Source organism: Taudactylus pleione, unplaced genomic scaffold (assembly GCF_031769625.1).
Source record: "Taudactylus pleione unplaced genomic scaffold, aTauple2 ptg000037l, whole genome shotgun sequence".
Classification (NCBI taxonomy): Eukaryota; Metazoa; Chordata; class Amphibia; order Anura; family Myobatrachidae; genus Taudactylus; species Taudactylus pleione.
Genome location: NW_028284439.1, coordinates 14,406,460 through 14,424,410, shown reverse-complemented (window position 1 = coordinate 14,424,410; position 17,951 = coordinate 14,406,460). Strand labels below are relative to the sequence as shown.

Below are 17,951 nucleotides of genomic sequence, written 5' to 3'. Positions count from 1 at the left end.
AGGGGTGGTTAGGGTTGGGCACCCCACGGGGGAAGGTTAGGTCTAGGCACCCCCCTGGGAGGGTTAGGTTTAGGGAGCGGGGAGGAGGGGTTAGGTGTAGGTACCCCTGGGGGGAGGTTAGGGTTAGGCACTAGGGGGAGAGGTTAAGGTTAGGCACTCCTAAGGGAGGGTTAGGGGGGGAGAGGTGAGGGTACTTACCAGGCGCCATCAGGATCTTCATCTGCCGGACTTCCGGCGTCTGTATTTCATCCGCTGGGCTTAAGTCCGGCGTTATGTCATACTGATTCCCTTGAAAACTGGTGGTCATTATTTGATCGACAACATATTACAAGTTAGATATATTGGGCATGATCTAAAGTTGAACGCAACTCGACTGTAGTTATTCTGACTTTGCGTCATACTTGCCAACTCTCCCTGATTGTCAGGGACACTCCCTGAAATTGTAGCACTCTCCCTGACTCCTTGAAGAGTCTAGTAATCTCCCTCATTGCACTTTACTGCTGTTATGTAGCTATTATATACTTGGAGAAAAAAAAAATCAGAGATACAGCTGCAGCCCCCAGTAAAATCCACCACCCACCTGTGATCCCCCCAGATCCCCTGCAGCTGCAAGTTAATTAGTAGCCCTCTGTAATAGAAGCAGAGGCGCTTCCTATTTGAAGCAGTTTCTGCTAATCACACTACACATCAGACAGGCAGTCCCAGGGGGAGGTGTCTCCTCCCCCTGGGACTGCAATTAGCAGAAAGCACTTCCAATAGGAAGCGCTTCTGCTTTTAATATGGTAACTTTATTCAGTTGCTTGGGGATGAAGTAGATGCAGCCCTAGCCAATGCCGTTTTCTGCGCATGCGCATTTCTTTCTTTCGTGTGTGTTTTTCTTTTTGCGCATGCGCTTTGAAAAAGGAGGACTGCACACAGTCGCCGCAGCGCACAGGAGGTGTGGACTGCAGCCCGGGCAGCCCCCCTGCAAAAAAAGGTAGGAGCCGCCGCTGGTTATAAAGCACAATTATCACTATGGCTACATGTATTTTCATAAAAGGATTCTCTTGGACACTTTTATGGAACCCCTTGTTAAACACAATACATGAGCAAGCCCTGAAAAGTATCAGTGTGTTTTCATCAACAATTGTATCTTACTAACTGCTTTGGGGTTCGTTTAAATTTGGATGTAAATCAGTTTTATGACACACCTCTCAGATGTAGCAGTAGAAGTCCATTTTACCACTGCGCTCATAGTTATTGCTTTCACAATCTCGCTGAAATACTTTTTCAAAAGTAGGCAAGTATGCTTTGTGTGTATGGAAAAAATATATGTATTGTATGCAGTGGCTGCTCCAGAGGTGAGGCTGCAGCGCAGTCCAAAATTTAAAAAGGGGAGTAACACCAACTGCCACACCAAGTGCTGTCAAACATCGCTGGCCGGGACTCACTGACAGTTGGTGTGGCTCCCCTATTTGAATCTTGTACTGCACTGCAGCCCCACCTCTAGAACCACCACTGATTGTATGCATCTTTGTGGGTGGACTGTAATTATCCATATGTATAGTTTAATAGCAGTCATTATTGACAGGGTGGACTTGCACCATGCTGTATTTGGTGCAAATGATATACCTTTGAAGCATGCAACACATGTTACATGTAGCATGCAACGCATGTTATACAAGTACATGTTACATTAATAAAAACAGAGATACATTTTGCAAATACTCTAGAAAAGACACCCTACACATAGGGGCATATCCAATTACCTGCAGGACCTCTCCCGCGAGTAATTGGGGTTTGAAAGTCCCGCGGCGCGGGGTTAAGCTATTCAATAAAATAGCTTTCTCCCCACGCCGTTAACTCTGCTGTCGCGCGGGGGAACACACTGTTTCCGCGAGCGACGCGGAAATAGTGTGTAATACCCTCTCGCATGAGGCCGAACAGGGCAGCCTCACGCTGATTTTACCTCGCACCTACAAGAGGTGCGAGGTAAAGTCAAACAGCAGGGACTTGCGCGCAGGGTCTCAGGGACACCCGCGCGTGGAATCCCCGTTAATTGTATCCCGTCCAGCGCGACAATTATATGCCCCATAGACTTATATAGGTACATACAAAGCTATTTATTTGTTTTAAATGCTCATTATAATAGTATGAGAGCAAGTTGAATAATAATAATGTAATACCCTGTAGATACGGATGGTATATGGCGGGTTTAAGCTGGCATTACGTCTCTAGTAAATACATTTTCTCACTTCTTCCATCAGCGACAACTCTCAGCTCAGACCACAACCCAGCAGAAATCAAGAGCTCCACAGCCACTCACAGACAATAAGAGACACAACGTATACAGGCATGTCTAATTTTTTTTGTACTAACTAAGACCGAAGGCTGTCATTTAAGCATGAGGGACATTAAACCACAAGTGTTTTGAGTGTTGCCAGTTTAATAACGTGTTGGCTATTACCCCTTTGAGTTTAGCTGTTCTTATGCAGCCAATGAATGTTCATGGAGAGTGGTCTAGGGGTATTTAATACAGTGATGTATGCAAATCTGCCTCTTTGTTCCAGTTTTTCTAGACAGAGAAGTACCCAGTGTTTTTATCATAAACTCTTTCTACTTTATTCCTTCTCCTATTCCTCTTCTATTTTTCATTCCTTTCCTCTGTCCTTTCTGAACTCTTTCCTTTTTCTTTTTGCTCTCATCTTGTTTCCTCTCTCCCTATTATGTCCCACCCCCAGTGTTATTGCAAGGAGCCCAAGCCCAGTGGCTGCGGGTTCCAGTAATTTGTCCCGGCGGCCCCTGATGCTGTCACTGGCGCAAGGCGGTCAGCTGTAGCAACTGCCTTATCTTATGCCCCCAATAGCCACGGCCGCCACCGTCTTGTGCGTGGTAGGCCTCAGGTGGCGGCCGCGCATGCGCGTGACGATGGAGCAGCGGTGACATCAGCCACTAACTCAGTCCTCAGTGCATGGAGGCAAGCGGCGCCTGCGTTTACAGGTGGGGATGAAGTCCATAACACCAGGATTATAACAACGGCTGGATAAAGATGGTCACGGGCTGACCAAATTCTTGCCTTCAAAGCCACACAAGCCAGGATCATCGGGCTGCTTTTTCCCTTTAGCCAGGACTCCTCACTTTATACAGGATAAGCACCGCTATTTGGCAGCGAGTCTACCACTACTACAACCTGAGAGGTCTGATTCATGAGGACTTAAAAAGGACCTTATATACAAGTTTGGTGAGAGCTATATAATTGTGCTACAATATTACAATATAAATTGATACTCTATGAAGGAAACCCTTTATTGTGGATTCAATATTTCTATACAGTTGTATAGGGATTTCTGGAGTGGCCTTCAGATGAGATATTTATCTTATGCATGATATAATATATTTTTTTATGTTATTGAGATTCTGTTTTTTATAACTTGTATTTTGAACATATTATTGGCATCTTGGTGTTTATTTCTGTCATGTCAAGGTTTAATAACTTTTTTTGATGTAATTCCATTATTAGCGCAACATCTCTCTAGTGCATTACAATCAATTAGGTTTTTACCATGATGCTTCAGGTAGCGTTTTTTGGGTCTGCGAATTAGTTGCCCCCTTTAAGAGGACTGACCCTCCACTCCCTATCGTGGACATAATTTATATGCCCGGGATCGATGCTAGGCCTTATACAGCGCCCCAGTATGGTCCAGGCTGGTAGAGGGCGCTGGCTATACTTCAACCATGTCCCATTCCTGCAGTATGTCCGGTGGCGCTGGTGCGTGCCTTTGAGCAGATGCATGACGATGGGATGGGGCATGGTTGATGCGCAAGGATGTACCCCCGGATACGAGATACCAGTTTGTCATGTTTTTTGCAGCGTTTGTTGTTCGAGCCAAGCTAGTTCAGTTCTCACTCCTTAGAATAGGGCTGCTTCATCTGCGGCTTCTGCTGGCTTATCTGTCGGGGATATCCAATCCCTTGTTCGGTGGCGTTCTGCTGCGTTCCGACGTTATATTCGTCCAGGTTTAGCTATTTTTGCTCCAATGTAGCTCACCAGGGGCCTAACCACTCGCCGACCTACTGCGGGAGTCTATGAGGAATTTTTTATTTTCCCCGGGGGGCACAATTGCCTTCTGAATTATATGATATGGCGTGATGGTTAGTTTACTCCGGGGGTTTGTTCTGTTTTTTGCCTCAAGTCTGGTTAGCTACGTTGTTCCCTTCCCCCTTCCCCCCTCTTTGTTACGTTTCCGTGTCTTGTCGGTATGGTTTATCTGTGGTTCGACTGCTTTGTTTGTGTTTTTCTTTCCGTATTCTAAGGTGCTGCATCTGTGTGGGAATGACCATATCTCCTTATGTTATGCTATGTGTATATATATGTACGCCATACAATGCAGTGTTATAATTAATGTTTGAAATAATATTGACAGAGTGGCATTTGGTTTAAATAATTATTTATTGCAATAGATTTAATGAATGATAATATATAGATATCCAGGATACTACCATATATTTCAGAAAAAATATTGAAAACACACCTGTATTGGTACCGAGACACTATTTTAATTACATGTTTTCTTACCTATATAGCACTTTCATTTCTTTTAATATTTCACGGACTGTATAATCTCTGTACATATTTTCAAGACTAATCAAAGTTATATTTTAATTCTGTGCATCAATTGTAGACAACTTTTTCCTCTCTACCCATCATTGCAAACTGCATTGTATTTGCGCTCTATTGTCATTTGATCCGTTTAATAGCAGAAGCCCTGCTTTTCTGCCAGTTGTGTGTTCTTTCATTGTCCGCAGGAGTGTGTGGAGGAATGCTAGTTCTGGTGTGCGTTTGGATTAGGGATGTGCAGGCTCGGTTCTACTCGGTTCCGTTCGGTTCTTTTTACCGAATCTTATTGGCTATCCAAAACTCGTGACAGCTGAAACCCAATAAGATCCGGTAAAAAGAACCGAACGGAACCGAGTAGAACCGAGCCTGCACATCCCTAGTTTGGATGTGGCTAGGATGAGGAAAAAAACTGCAGTGGTGAGATACATGTTAGAGAATGGTGGTGGTGTACTGGCGCTTGTGTTTAGTCAATTCTGCGATGCACATTTGTTTCATTTGTTTGGTGCATTTTAGTCCTGCAGGATTGGCTAATTTTTTCTGCTGGCTGAGGGTTTCTTGTTACAGGGTTGAGTTACGGCGGCGGCGCATCGGTTTAGGCCTCGCTTGGCGGAAAAGAACGACACTTGAAGTTAGTTTATGTTAATAGGTAGGCTTAGTGGGTGCGTTCTCATTGAAGTGGAATAAGGCGACAGCCAATTGTCCTGGACGGGAAATGGCTATACCACCTGGACCGGTGGTTGAAGTTAAAGGAGAGTTGATCCCCAATGCTTGGCTTGTGTGTGTGTTTGTATTGAGCCGTTTGGTTGTTATTGTCTTGTGTGTTCTTTTTGTGCCTCACCATCATTAGTATTAACTTATAGTCTAAAATGTAATGACTTGTCAAAAATAAATTTTACTTACTAAATATTTAAACGCCAACACTGTTGTCTGTGTCTTTATTTTAGAAGATAAGTTACACTGTATTTAAGAAGGTATTATATGGTAACACGATAATACACGTTAGTGAGTTTATAATCCCAAATGAAGACTGAAATGGGTCACTCAGATCAAAGGAGAAAATATAGCAAGGATTTCACAAATGACAATACAGAATAAAACAAATCCAATATCCCACTCACATATATAATATCTTTGCTGCCACTAAATACAATCTCACTTACTCTGCGCAAATAAATATAATACAACTATAATCCTTCAGATCTATTTAGCTATAGGAGTCATACAGTTCTACATTGTGTACTGTATATTGCTAAGCTCAAAAGAGGATTCATTATAGTAAATGAAGATCACTAAACGAAAATGTCCAAGACACTGTAAGTTATAAGTACTCTTTAGAGCGCTTGAATGGTGACCACCTGAGTAGCATGTTTTGGTGTACACAGTTGGGATCCTTAACATGTGTAAAACAGTATAAAGTCTTTCCTTAACTGACACAGCTGCAGCACTGATGTCTATGAATAAATAGCAAAAATGTCCCTACAACAATTGGATGCTTGTGTATGTATGAAAAAGTGGTTCTCACCTCATCTGTAGCGGGACACAGCCTACCCTCCAAAAAGACAGATGCAGCATGCACTCCAGTAGAACATTTGACTTTGCTCTCTGGATATAATAACAAGTCTCAGCAGTCCCCTTGCTGCAACTCAACTCTTTATGTGCAGCTGTAGCTTGACTCGGGGTTTTACATGCAGCTTGTAAGTCTCTGGGTTTCCGCTATACACACCGCCCATTCTCAGCTGCCTGACACAAGCTGCCTGATGCGGTCCTAACTCTCCAGCATCACTATAAAACATCTCCCTATTCTTCCGCACTCCCTGGTTTCACTGTTTGACATTTTCTCTGTATCTCTCAGTAGCTTCCTCCCTGTGTCTCTCCTACAACTGTCACTCCTATCCTCCCTCCAACTGTCATTTATCATCCGTTTTTCTGAGCTCCTGCAATGAATCCTGGATCATGTAGTTTCTGGCAGCTGCTTCTCCCTTAAGCTGCATTGGCCACCAGTGAAAATGATATCTCAAAAAAATCACAATAATGATCATTTCATTTATTATAAGATACATACAAAATCTTGACTCTTTCAAAGACACTGACATCAACAATTTGTATCCTGTCCAGCATTGGCATACAACAGCTTAATCATGCTTGCTACTGAGAGTTTTGCCTAAATTCTTTCTTGCAGTACACACAGTAACTTATTTAATAACAGTCAGAGATTAGTGATGTTTGCAGAAAACTGAGTGCAGCAGATGATTTATATAGTTCTAAAGCTGGAATAACAGTAGAAGAGTTAGATTGACTATACAGAGGCAGGACTGTTGTTGAATGGGCTGAGATAAATGCCAGAAGTAAAAGTCAGGGGTAAAAGTTCAGCAACAAGCTCAGGTAAGAAGTTGAGGAAAAATCCATAAGAACCAGTAATCTGAATAAGGAACAAGATCAAAAACAAGCTGGTTCTATATAGCGAGAAAGAGGTCAGGTACATCAGTAACAGAGGACAGTTGGATTGAGTGCAGGAGCTCAATTATCTGGCAAAGTCTCAGCATCAGTGTTGATTTTACAGTGTATCTACTCTATGTCCTCCTACTTGGAGTAAGATCCAATAGGACACTTCCATTGGCCATGCTTAGCAAGTGCATACACTCACACATATCACATACAGTAAATGCATATAAATGACTAACTGTGGACTCTGGGCCTGATTCAGAGCCAGACGCTGTGACAGAGTGCTCGCTCTGAATCAGGGCCGGCCTTCTTGTTTTTTAGAACGACCTCCTGGCCACTCGCATAGCTGTGGGTGACCACCCACAGCTATAGCAAGCGGCCATGATGATGGTCGCGATGGTCAAGACCATCGCGACCATCGGGCTTGCGGTGAGACCCTTGTGGTAGGGTCTCGTTGCCGCAAGCCCCAGAGAGCTTTTGGCTCTAACAGAGCCAGAAGCTCTCCCACTGACATCACTTGTGATGTCAGTGGGGCCGGCCCCAGACGGTAGGCGTTCCCATGGGAACGCCTCCATCTGGGCAGCCACGCCCCCGGCCTGCCCACCAAAGGGGGCGTGCTGTCACTCAACATCGACAGCACACCCCCTTTTGTACGAGACCCGAAGCGACGGATTGCCCATCACTATCTGGGTCTCGCGCATGCGCATGACAGAGCTGGCTCTGTCATGCGCATGTGCAGTGGGCCACCATCGACCCGCTTGCGAGTGCATAGCGCTCACGAGCAGGGTCTGAGTCAGGCCCTCTGTTATGGAAATATTCCTAGAAAGCTGGAGAACTCTTTTTCATCCAAATCATTTATTCTTGGACTTCAGCGGCAATATTTGAAGGCCATGAGAAAGCCATCAGAAAAGGTAAGGGATCTGACAGTGATATCGTGCAAAAGTTAATAATTGCCTGAAAAGGCAGAGCAACCAATCAGATTGTATATGATAAGTGTAATAATGCTAATGAAAGAGAATATGTGATAGACAGCTAAGAGTTACAATACAATACATGCCATTTTAAATTTCAACATCCATAGTTTCTATTTTACATAAGTGCAACCAGATCTACTGGGAGATAATTCAGCAGATGAAATTCAATATTTATTTCAACTCTTTAGTCCTATTTAGTGTAGCACAAATTTGCTTTTGGCTGTCAGGCGTTTTTGATACAATTTTAATTTAATTTAATAAAATAACTGCCTGACTGATTTTCTCTTTAAAAGCCAGATAGAAATACACAAAGACACAATTGAAAATGGCCCAATATGAAATAATACACACCTATAACAGTGCGTGGGTGCTTCTTGAAACAGGTTGAAGATGACTCATAAGGTGAAATTTACCATCATAAGTACTTGAGATTGGAGTGAAAGCTTGGTGCCAGCTAGCAGTACTTAAACATGTTTATGATGCCAAACTCACTTTGGCTCTGACAATCACCATATTATGCTGTCAAAACAGTGATAACTGAAGATCTTTAAGCATAAACCAAAAGTGTTTGTGCTGTATAATATCGTTTTACCCCGTTGCACTCTCCAATTAATATAAACTTATACACTTTACCCATTTTGTAACTGTAGGCTCTGTTAATTGCATTTAATCAATCTTCTGTGATGTTTCATGTGACTAGATTTCATTCTAAAAGAATTCTCGTTTTGTTGTGAACAGTACTGTAATTTCATTAATACATATTCAGCAGACCTTCACACTATCCTGTGGAGTATGTAAGATGGAGTGGAATATATTGAAGCTTTCTGACATATGTATATAAAATGCAATATATAATGGGTTAAAAATAGATAACCAGTTTTGACATCTCTACTTTCATTGAGTTACAAAAGCTTGTTCTTTTATTTCTTGAAAAAAAAAAAAAAAAGAATAAAATGAATTTTTCATATATATATATATATATATATATATATATATATATTATATATATATACTGTATATATATTCATTCACCCTGACGAAAAGGCCTACGTGGCCTTGAAACGTTGGAAACAAGTTAACATCTCGACTTCATAAAGCCCGTGTGAGTGCCGTCTGGTCCTTTGCATGGATGCCTGCTTATTATATATATATATATATATATATATATATATATATATATATATATATTAGGGGTGTGCACCGGCCACTTTTCGTGTTTTGTGTTTTGGTTTTGGAGCTGGATCTTTCTTCGTGTTTTGGATCTGGATTGGTTTTGCCAAAACCACCCTTCCGTGTTTTGGGTTCTGGGTTTTGTGTTTTGGATCTGTATTTTTTTTTTAAAAAAGCATAAAAACCACTAAAATCACAGAATTTGTAGGTTTTTCTGCTCCTATGCTATTATTAACCTCAATAACCTTAATTTCCACTCATTTCCAGTCTATTCTGAACACCTCACACCTCACAATAGTGTTTTTATGTCCAAAAGGTTGCACCGAGGTAGATGGATGACTATCCTAAGCGACACGAGTGGGCGGCACAAACACGTGACCCATCTAGGCGTGATACTGCAGTGGCAGACAGGATAGCAGTTTGAAAAACTAGGCCCCAAACTGTACATAATGCAAAGAAAAAAAGAGGTGCAAGATGGAATTGTCCTTGGGCCCTCCCACCCACCCTTATGTTGTATAAACAGGACATGCACACTTTAACAAACCAATCATTTCAGCGCCAGGGTCTGCCACACGACTGTGGCTGAAATGATTGGTTCGTTTGGGCCCCCACAAAACAAGCTGGCAATTAATCTGTCCCTGCACAAACTGGCTCTACGGAGGCAAGATGTCGTCCTCATCCTCCTCATCCACCGATTCCTCACCCTCTTCAGTGTTGTGTACATCCTCATCCTCACAGAGAATTAACTCGTCCCCACTGGAATCCACCACCACAGGTCCCTCTGTACGTTCTGGAGGCTGGTCTCCCTGGAAGAGCTGATAATTCATTTTGATGAACATCATCTTCTCCACATTCTGTGGAAGCAACCTCCTACGCCTTTCGCTGACAAGGTTCCCGGCTGCACTAAACACTCTTTCGGAGTACACACTGGAGGGGGGGGGCAACTCAGGTAAAATAGAGCCAGATTGTACAGGGGCCTCCAAATTGCCTCTTTTTCCTGCCAGTACAGGTATGGACTGTCTGACATGCCTACTTGGATGCTGTCACCGATGTAATTCTCCACCATTCTGTCAATGGTGACAGTATCATATGCAGTGACAGTAGACATGTCAGAAATTGTTGCCAGGTCCTTTCAGTCCGGACCAGATGTCCAAACTTGGTCCTGCCTGCCCTACATCACCGCCAGCGGGTTGCTTAGGATAGCTAAGTTTTTTCCTGGCAGCCCCAGTTGCGGGAGAAAATGAAGAAGGAGCTGTTGACGTGTCACGTTCCGCTTCAGCTGACAGTGTGTTCACCAGCAGGTCTTTGCACCTCTGCAGGCTTGTGTCAGCCAGAAAGAGAGACACCACATAGGCTTTATACCTAGGATCGAGCACGGTGGCCAAAATGTAGTGGTCTGATTTCAACAGATTGACCACCCTAGAATCCTGGCAAAGCGAATGAAGGGCTTCATCCACAAGTCCCACATGCCGAGCAGAATCGCTCTGTCTTAGCTCCTCCTTCACTTTCTCCAGCTGCTTCTGCAAAAGCCTGATGAGGGGAATGACCTGACTCAAGCTGGCAGTGTCTGAACTGACTTCACGTGTGGCAAGTTCGAAGGGCTGGAGAACCTTGCACAACACGGAAATCATTCTCCACTGCTCTTGAGTCAGGTGCATACCCCCTCCTTTGCCTATGTCATAGGTGGATGTATAGGCTTGTATGGCCTTTTGCTGCTCCTCCATCCTCTGAAGCATATAGAGGGTTGAGTTCCACCGTGTCACAACCTCTTGCTTCAGGTGATGGCGGGGCAGGATCAAGAGTGTTTGCTGGTGCTCCAATCTTCGGCACGCAGTCGCTGAATGGCGAAAGTGGCCAGAAATTTTTCGGGCCACCCAAAGCGTCTCCTGCACGCCCCTGTCGCTTTTCAGAAAATTCTGCACCACCAAGTTTATTGTGTGAGCAAAACATGGGACGTGCTGGAATTTGCCCAGATGTAATGCCCGCACAATATTGGTAGCATGTCAGATATCACAAATCCCCAGGAGAGTCTAAGTGGGGTAAGCCACTGGGCGATGATTTCCCTCAGTTTCTCTAAGAGGTTGTCGGCGGTGTGCCTCTTACTGAAACCGGTGATACACAGCGTAACCTGCCTTGGAACGAGCTGGCATTTCTGAGATGCTGTTACTGGTGACGCTGCTGCTGTTGCTGCGTAAGGTGATACATCTACCCAGTGGGCTGTCACAGTCATATAGTCCTTAGTCTGCCCTGTTCCACTTGTCCACATGTCCGTGGTTAAGTGGACATTGGGTACAACGGCATTTTTCAGGACACTGAGGACACTTTTTCTGACGTTTCTGTACAGTCTCAGGATCTCCTGCCTAGTGAAGTGGAATCTACACGGGATTTGGAACCGGGGACACACTACCTCCATCAATTGTCTAAATCCCACTGCACTAATGGCGGATACCGGACGCACGTCTAACACCAACATAGCAGTCAAGGCCTCAGTTATATGTTTTGCTTCAGGATGACTGCTGTCATACTTCATCCTCCTCGCTAAGGACTGTTGGAGGGTCAATTGTTTAGTAAAAGTAGTGGTGTTCCTACTTCCTCTCTGGGATGATGAACGACTCCCAGCAGCAGCAACAGCAGCAGCGGCAGCAGGAGGCGTAGCAATGCAGGATCCTCTGGAGGAATCCCGGATAGGAGAGTCAGTCATGCTAGTGACATGGCCTGCAGGACTACTTCCGATCCTGACTAAGGAGGAAATTGACGAGGAGGGAGTTGATGGTGTGGTTTGCAGGCGCTTGGATACAACAGGACAACGGGATTTAGTTGTCCCTGGACTGCTTACGGTCTTAGCCAAAGTTTCTGAACTTGACAGTAACTTATTATGAACACGCTGCAGGTGCCGCATAAGGGAGGATGTTCCTAGGTGGTTAACGTCCCTACCCCTACTTATTCCACCTTTACATATGGTACATATGGCAAGACAGTTGTTGTCCGGATTTGGATAGAAATATTGCCAGACCAAAGAGGTGGAATGTTTGGTCTTCTGCCCAGGCATGACCGTGATGGGCTTTTTCATCCCACGGACAACAACTGTCTCCCCCGGAGCCTGATTTAAACAAACCACATCACCATCAGAATCCTCCTCGCCAACTTCCTCCTCAGCGCCAGCTACACCAGTATCCTCATCCTGTTGTACTTCAACAGTGACATCTTCAATTTGCATATCAGCAAGTGGACTGTGGGTGCTCCTTTCAGCACTTGCAGGGGGCGTGCAAATGGTGGAAAGAGCCACCTCTTCCCGTCCAGTGCTGGGAAGGTCAGGCATCGCAACCACCACCACACTTGGACTCTCCTTGGGGATTTGTGATATCTTCTTTGAAAGCACAGTTCTTCACTGTGCTTTTGCCAGCTTAACTCTTTTGATTTTTTTAGTGGGAGGAGGGCTTCCATCGTCATGTGAAGCTGAACCACTAGTCATGAACATAGGGATCGACCTTAGCCGTTCCTTGCCACTCCGTGTCGTAAATGGCATATTGGCAAGTTTACGTTTCTCTTCAGATGATTTAAATGTTTTTTTCAAGGTCATTTTCCTGAACTTTGTCATTTGGGATTGTATGTGCCCTCTACTATGACATTAGGCATCGGCCTTGGCAGACGACGTTGATGGCATGTTATCGTCTATGTCATGACTAGTGGCAGCAGCTTCAGCACTAGGAGGAAGTGGTTCTTGATCTTTCTCTATTTTATTTTTATCGGAGAAAGTTTGGTCCTCCATTTATGTTATATCGATTTGATATATACGTGCGGCTAAACACAGAAAATATTTTTTTATTTTTGCTGGAGAGTAGTGCACTTTGTGGGTTACACCACCCTTTAAGAAATGAGCCAGCCGGCTCTTTACTTATGGGACACAGGCGTACGCTTGGCGCTGCTCCTTTGTTGATGCACGTGCGGCTACTGCGCACACAATTCACAAACACAGAAAATATTTTGTTATTTGGTTTGGAGTGTACTTTGGGGGTTACAGCACCCTTTAACGGTCAAGCCAGCCGGCCCTTTACTTATGACACAGGCGCACGCTTGGCACTACTTTGTTGATGCACGTGCGGCTACTGCGCACACAGTTCACAAACACAGAAAAAATATTTTGTTATTTGGTTTGGAGTGTACTTTGGGGGTTACAGCACCCTTTAATGGTCAAGCCAGCCGGCCCTTTACTTATGACACAGGCGCACGCTTGGCACTACTTTGTTGATGCACGTGCGGCTACTGCGCACACAATTCACAAACACAGAAAATATTTTTTTTTTTAGTTTGGACTGGAGTGTACTTTGGGGGTTACAGCACCCTTTAACGGTCAAGCCAGCCGGCCCTTTACTTATGATACAGGCGCACGCTTGGCACTACTTTGTTGATGCACGTGCGGCTACTGTGCACACAATTCACAAACACAGAAAATATTTTTTTTTTGGTTTGGACTGGAGTGTTCTTAGGGGGTTACAGCACCCTTTAACGATCAAGCCAGCCGGCCCTTTACTTATGACACAGGCGCACGCTTGGCACTACTTTGTTGATGCACGTGCGGCTACTGCGCACACAATTCACAAACACAGAAAATATATATTTTTTTGGTTTGGAGTGTACTTTGGGGGTTACAGCACCCTTTAACGGTCAAGCCAGCTGGCCCTTTACTTATGACACAGGCGTACGCTTGGCACTACTTTGTTGATGCACGTGCGGCTACTGCGCACACAATTCACAAACACAGAAAATATATATTTTTTTGGTTTGGAGTGTACTTTGGGGGTTACAGCACCCTTTAACGGTCAAGCCAGCCGGCCCTTTACTTATGACACAGGCGCACGCTTGGCACTACTTTGTTGATGCACGTGCGGCTACTGTGCACACAATTCACAAACACAGAAAATATTTTTTTTTTGGTTTGGACTGGACTGTACTTAGGGGGTTACAGCACCCTTTAACGGACAAGCCAGCCGGCCCTTTACTTATGACACAGGCGCACGCTTGGCCCTACTTTGTTGATGCACGTGCGGCTACTGCGCACACAATTCACAAACACAGAAAATATATATTTTTTTGGTTTGGAGTGTACTTTGGGGGTTACAGCACCCTTTAATGGTCAAGCCAGCCGGCCCTTTACTTATGACACAGGCGCACGCTTGGCACTACTTTGTTGATGCACGTGCGGCTACTGCGCACACAATTCACAAACACAGAAAATATATATTTTTTTGGTTTGGACTGGAGTGTACTTAGGGGGTTACAGCACCCTTTAACGATCAAGCCAGCCGGCCCTTTACTTATGACACTGGCGCACGCTTGGCACTACTTTGTTGATGCACGTGCGGCTACTGCGCACACAATTCACAAACACAGAAAATATATATTTTTTTGGTTTGGAGTGTACTTTGGGGGTTACAGCACCCTTTAACGGTCAAGCCAGCCGGCCCTTTACTTATGACACAGGCGCACGCTTGGCACTACTTTGTTGATGCTCGTGCGGCTACTGCGCACACAATTCATAAACACAGAAAATATTTATTTTTTTGGTTTGGAGTGTACTTTGGGGGTTACAGCACCCTTTACCGGCCAAGCCAGCCGGCCCTTTACTTATGACACAGGCGCACGCTTGGCACTACTTTGTTGATGCACATGCGGCTACTGCGCACACAGTTCACAAACACAGAAAAAACATTTTGTTATTTGGTTTGGAGTGTACTTTGGGGGTTACAGCACCCTTTAACGGTCAAGCCAGCTGGCCCTTTACTCATGACACAGGCGCACGCTTGGCACTACTTTGTTGATGCACGTCTGGCTACTGTGCACACAATTCACAAACACAGAAAATATATATTTTTTTGGTTTGGACTGGAGAGTACTTAGGGGGTTACAGCACCCTTTAATGGACAAGCCAGCCGGCCCTTTACTTCTGACACAGGCGCACGCTTGGCACTACTTTGTTGATGCATGTGCGGCTACTGTGCACACAATTCACAAACATAGAAAATATTTTTTTTTTTGGTTTGGACTGGAGTGTACTTTGGGGGTTACAGCACCCTTTAACGGTCAAGCCAGCCGGCCCTTTACTTATGACACAGGCGCACGCTTGGCACTACTTTGTTGATGCACGTGCGGCTACTGCGCACACAATTCACAAACACAGAAAATATATATTTTTTTGGTTTGGAGTGTACTTTGGGGGTTACAGCACCCTTTAATGGTCAAGCCAGCCGGCCCTTTACTTCTGACACAGGCGCACGCTTGGCACTACTTTGTTGATGCACGTGCGGCTACTACGCACACAATTCACAAACACAGAAAAAATATTATTTTTTTAGCACTTGGGGGGAGCACCCCTGATGGACAGAGCACCCCCTGGACAACACTACAGCACCCCTTTAGGAATGGGACACTGCACAGGAGTTTGGAGTGGACACAGCCCCTATGGAGAACTGACTGCACAACACAGTCCAGCCAGCCCCTATGGACTTTGAAGTAGTGGACACAGCCCCTATTAAAAACAGCAGCACAGCACAACACAGCCAGCCCTTATGGACTTTGAAGTAGTGGACACAGCCCCTATGGACAACAGCAGCACAGCGCAGCACAGCACAGCACATCACTACTCTGCACTACACTACACTACACTACACAGCCCAGCCAGCCCTAACTCCCACCCTCCCTCTTCACTGTCCACAGCCTAGTGAGAAAATGGCGCCGACGCGGGTACCTTATATAGGATCCAAAACCCGCGAGACCTGGAAGGCGGGATGATGACGTTTTGCCTCGATTTCAGATCCGAGTCAGGCGGTAAAAGTCGAGCCTGACTCGGATCTGCCTCGGATCAGGGGGGCTCGGGGGGGTTCGGATTTCAGAAAGCTGAACCCGCTCACCCCTAATATATATATATATATATATACATACACACACAGTAATATATATATATATGGCAAGTGAAAAAGGCTAAGGGGCCTGAACATCGGCAGGCCTATAATTATAGTGATAGTGATTTTGTAGTGACGGATTGTGATGAGGCTACACGAGCGGAGGCTTCCCCTTTGGAGCGAGATACACAAAGGGACAAGGAGACTATAAAAGAAAGGCGACCCGTAGGGGTAAACAGAACAAGAGGGGCGGGCAAGAAGTGCCCAAAGAAGATCATAACATTATATTCAATTTATCAAATAGGCAGCTCACAGAGATAGAATTGAATGTTTTAAAAAAAGGGTTATCATTTGTACCAACTAATGTATATAATGAATTTAACTGGAAAAAAGATCTGCATCAATTCTCCCGTAAGCTGTGGTTAAAAGAATTTTTTCAACATAAGACATCAACTAAGGACGCTCCGCCTGTGGAACAATTCTTGAAGACAGTCTCTAAATCATCATTTGATCCAATATCTACTAACTCATCCATCAAAACCTTTACAAGGATGCTAGATGATTCCGTCACCAGATACACTAATACACCATACAGTATTCACCCTAACCTATCAAAACCTGAACAACAGGCCCTGAAAGATCTGGGGTCATATCAAGATATAATAATACGACCGGCGGATAAAGGGGGTGCTATTGTAGTACAAAACATTGAAGACTACAGGCATGAAATTGAATGACAATTACTGGAACCTAATGTGTATAGCAGATTGCCATCAGATCCCACTGCAAGTTATAAACAAGATTTAAAGAACCTGCTATCTCCTGCAGTGCAAAGGGGACATCACATTGAAGGTGGCTAATACATTATGCCCTGATCACTTGAAAGAGCATAAGGATGCTGCTAGACCACCAGGCTGGCCGATAATTTCGGCCCGTGATTCTTTGTTATATCCTGTAGCGCAATTGTTGGATTGTGTACGCCAACCACTATTACCACTGGAGAACACTTTCTTGAAAGATACCACAAATTTTTTGAAAATTCTCATGGAAGTGGACACCATTTCACCTAACACACTTTTATGCTGCTTAGACGTATGCAGTCTGTATACGTCCATCCCGCACGGAGATGGCTTACAAGCAATGCAGGATTTCCTTATGCAATATGTACCCCTTTCAATGTTTGATCATGGTCTGTTCCTGTCTCTTTTAGAAATGACATTACGTAAAAATTACTTCTTATTTGATGGAAAATTCTATGTGCAAAACCGCGGATGCGCGATGGGATCCCCAGTCGCACCAGCATATGCAAATGTGTATATGTTCACCCAAGAAAAATTACTGTTGACCAACAATAGTGAGGCACAAGAGCATATACAGTTATTTATTTGTTATATAGATGACATATTCATGTTGTGGTCGGGCAGTGAAGAAAAGCTGGAACAAATAATGCAATCCATCAATAGCTCCTGTTCCCCTATTAAATTCACCTACACATATAGTTATGAATCTGTTCACTTTTTGGACGTTACAGTGAAAATCAAAGAAGGTAAAATATATACAAAAGTATTCCGAAAGAACACTGACATTAATACCTTCTTATTGTCGACCAGCCATCATCCAGAAACCTTGAAGAAGGGTCTTCCACTTTCGCAAATGATGCGTGTGGCGAGAATTACGAGCGATGCAACGGAGTTACCCCACAGGTTGGATGAACAAATAAAAAAAATTGCTGCTAGAGGATGTGATAAGGTACTTTTGATTCAACAGAAACAAAAAGTGCTAAGTATGACATGAGAGGAGTTACTACGGCCCAAAACTAGATCTAAACACCAGCTGATACCGTGGACTAGCGATTACACCACAGGTAGC

The 17,951-nt window shown here is 44.3% G+C and overlaps 1 protein-coding gene across 1 annotated transcript in view; it reads right to left on the bottom strand.

The window, feature by feature from the left end:
- The window catches only part of LOC148538751 (uncharacterized), a 160,676-nt gene that overhangs the window by 131,448 nt on the left and 11,277 nt on the right, over window positions 1–17,951 (bottom strand). The window lies entirely within an intron of this gene.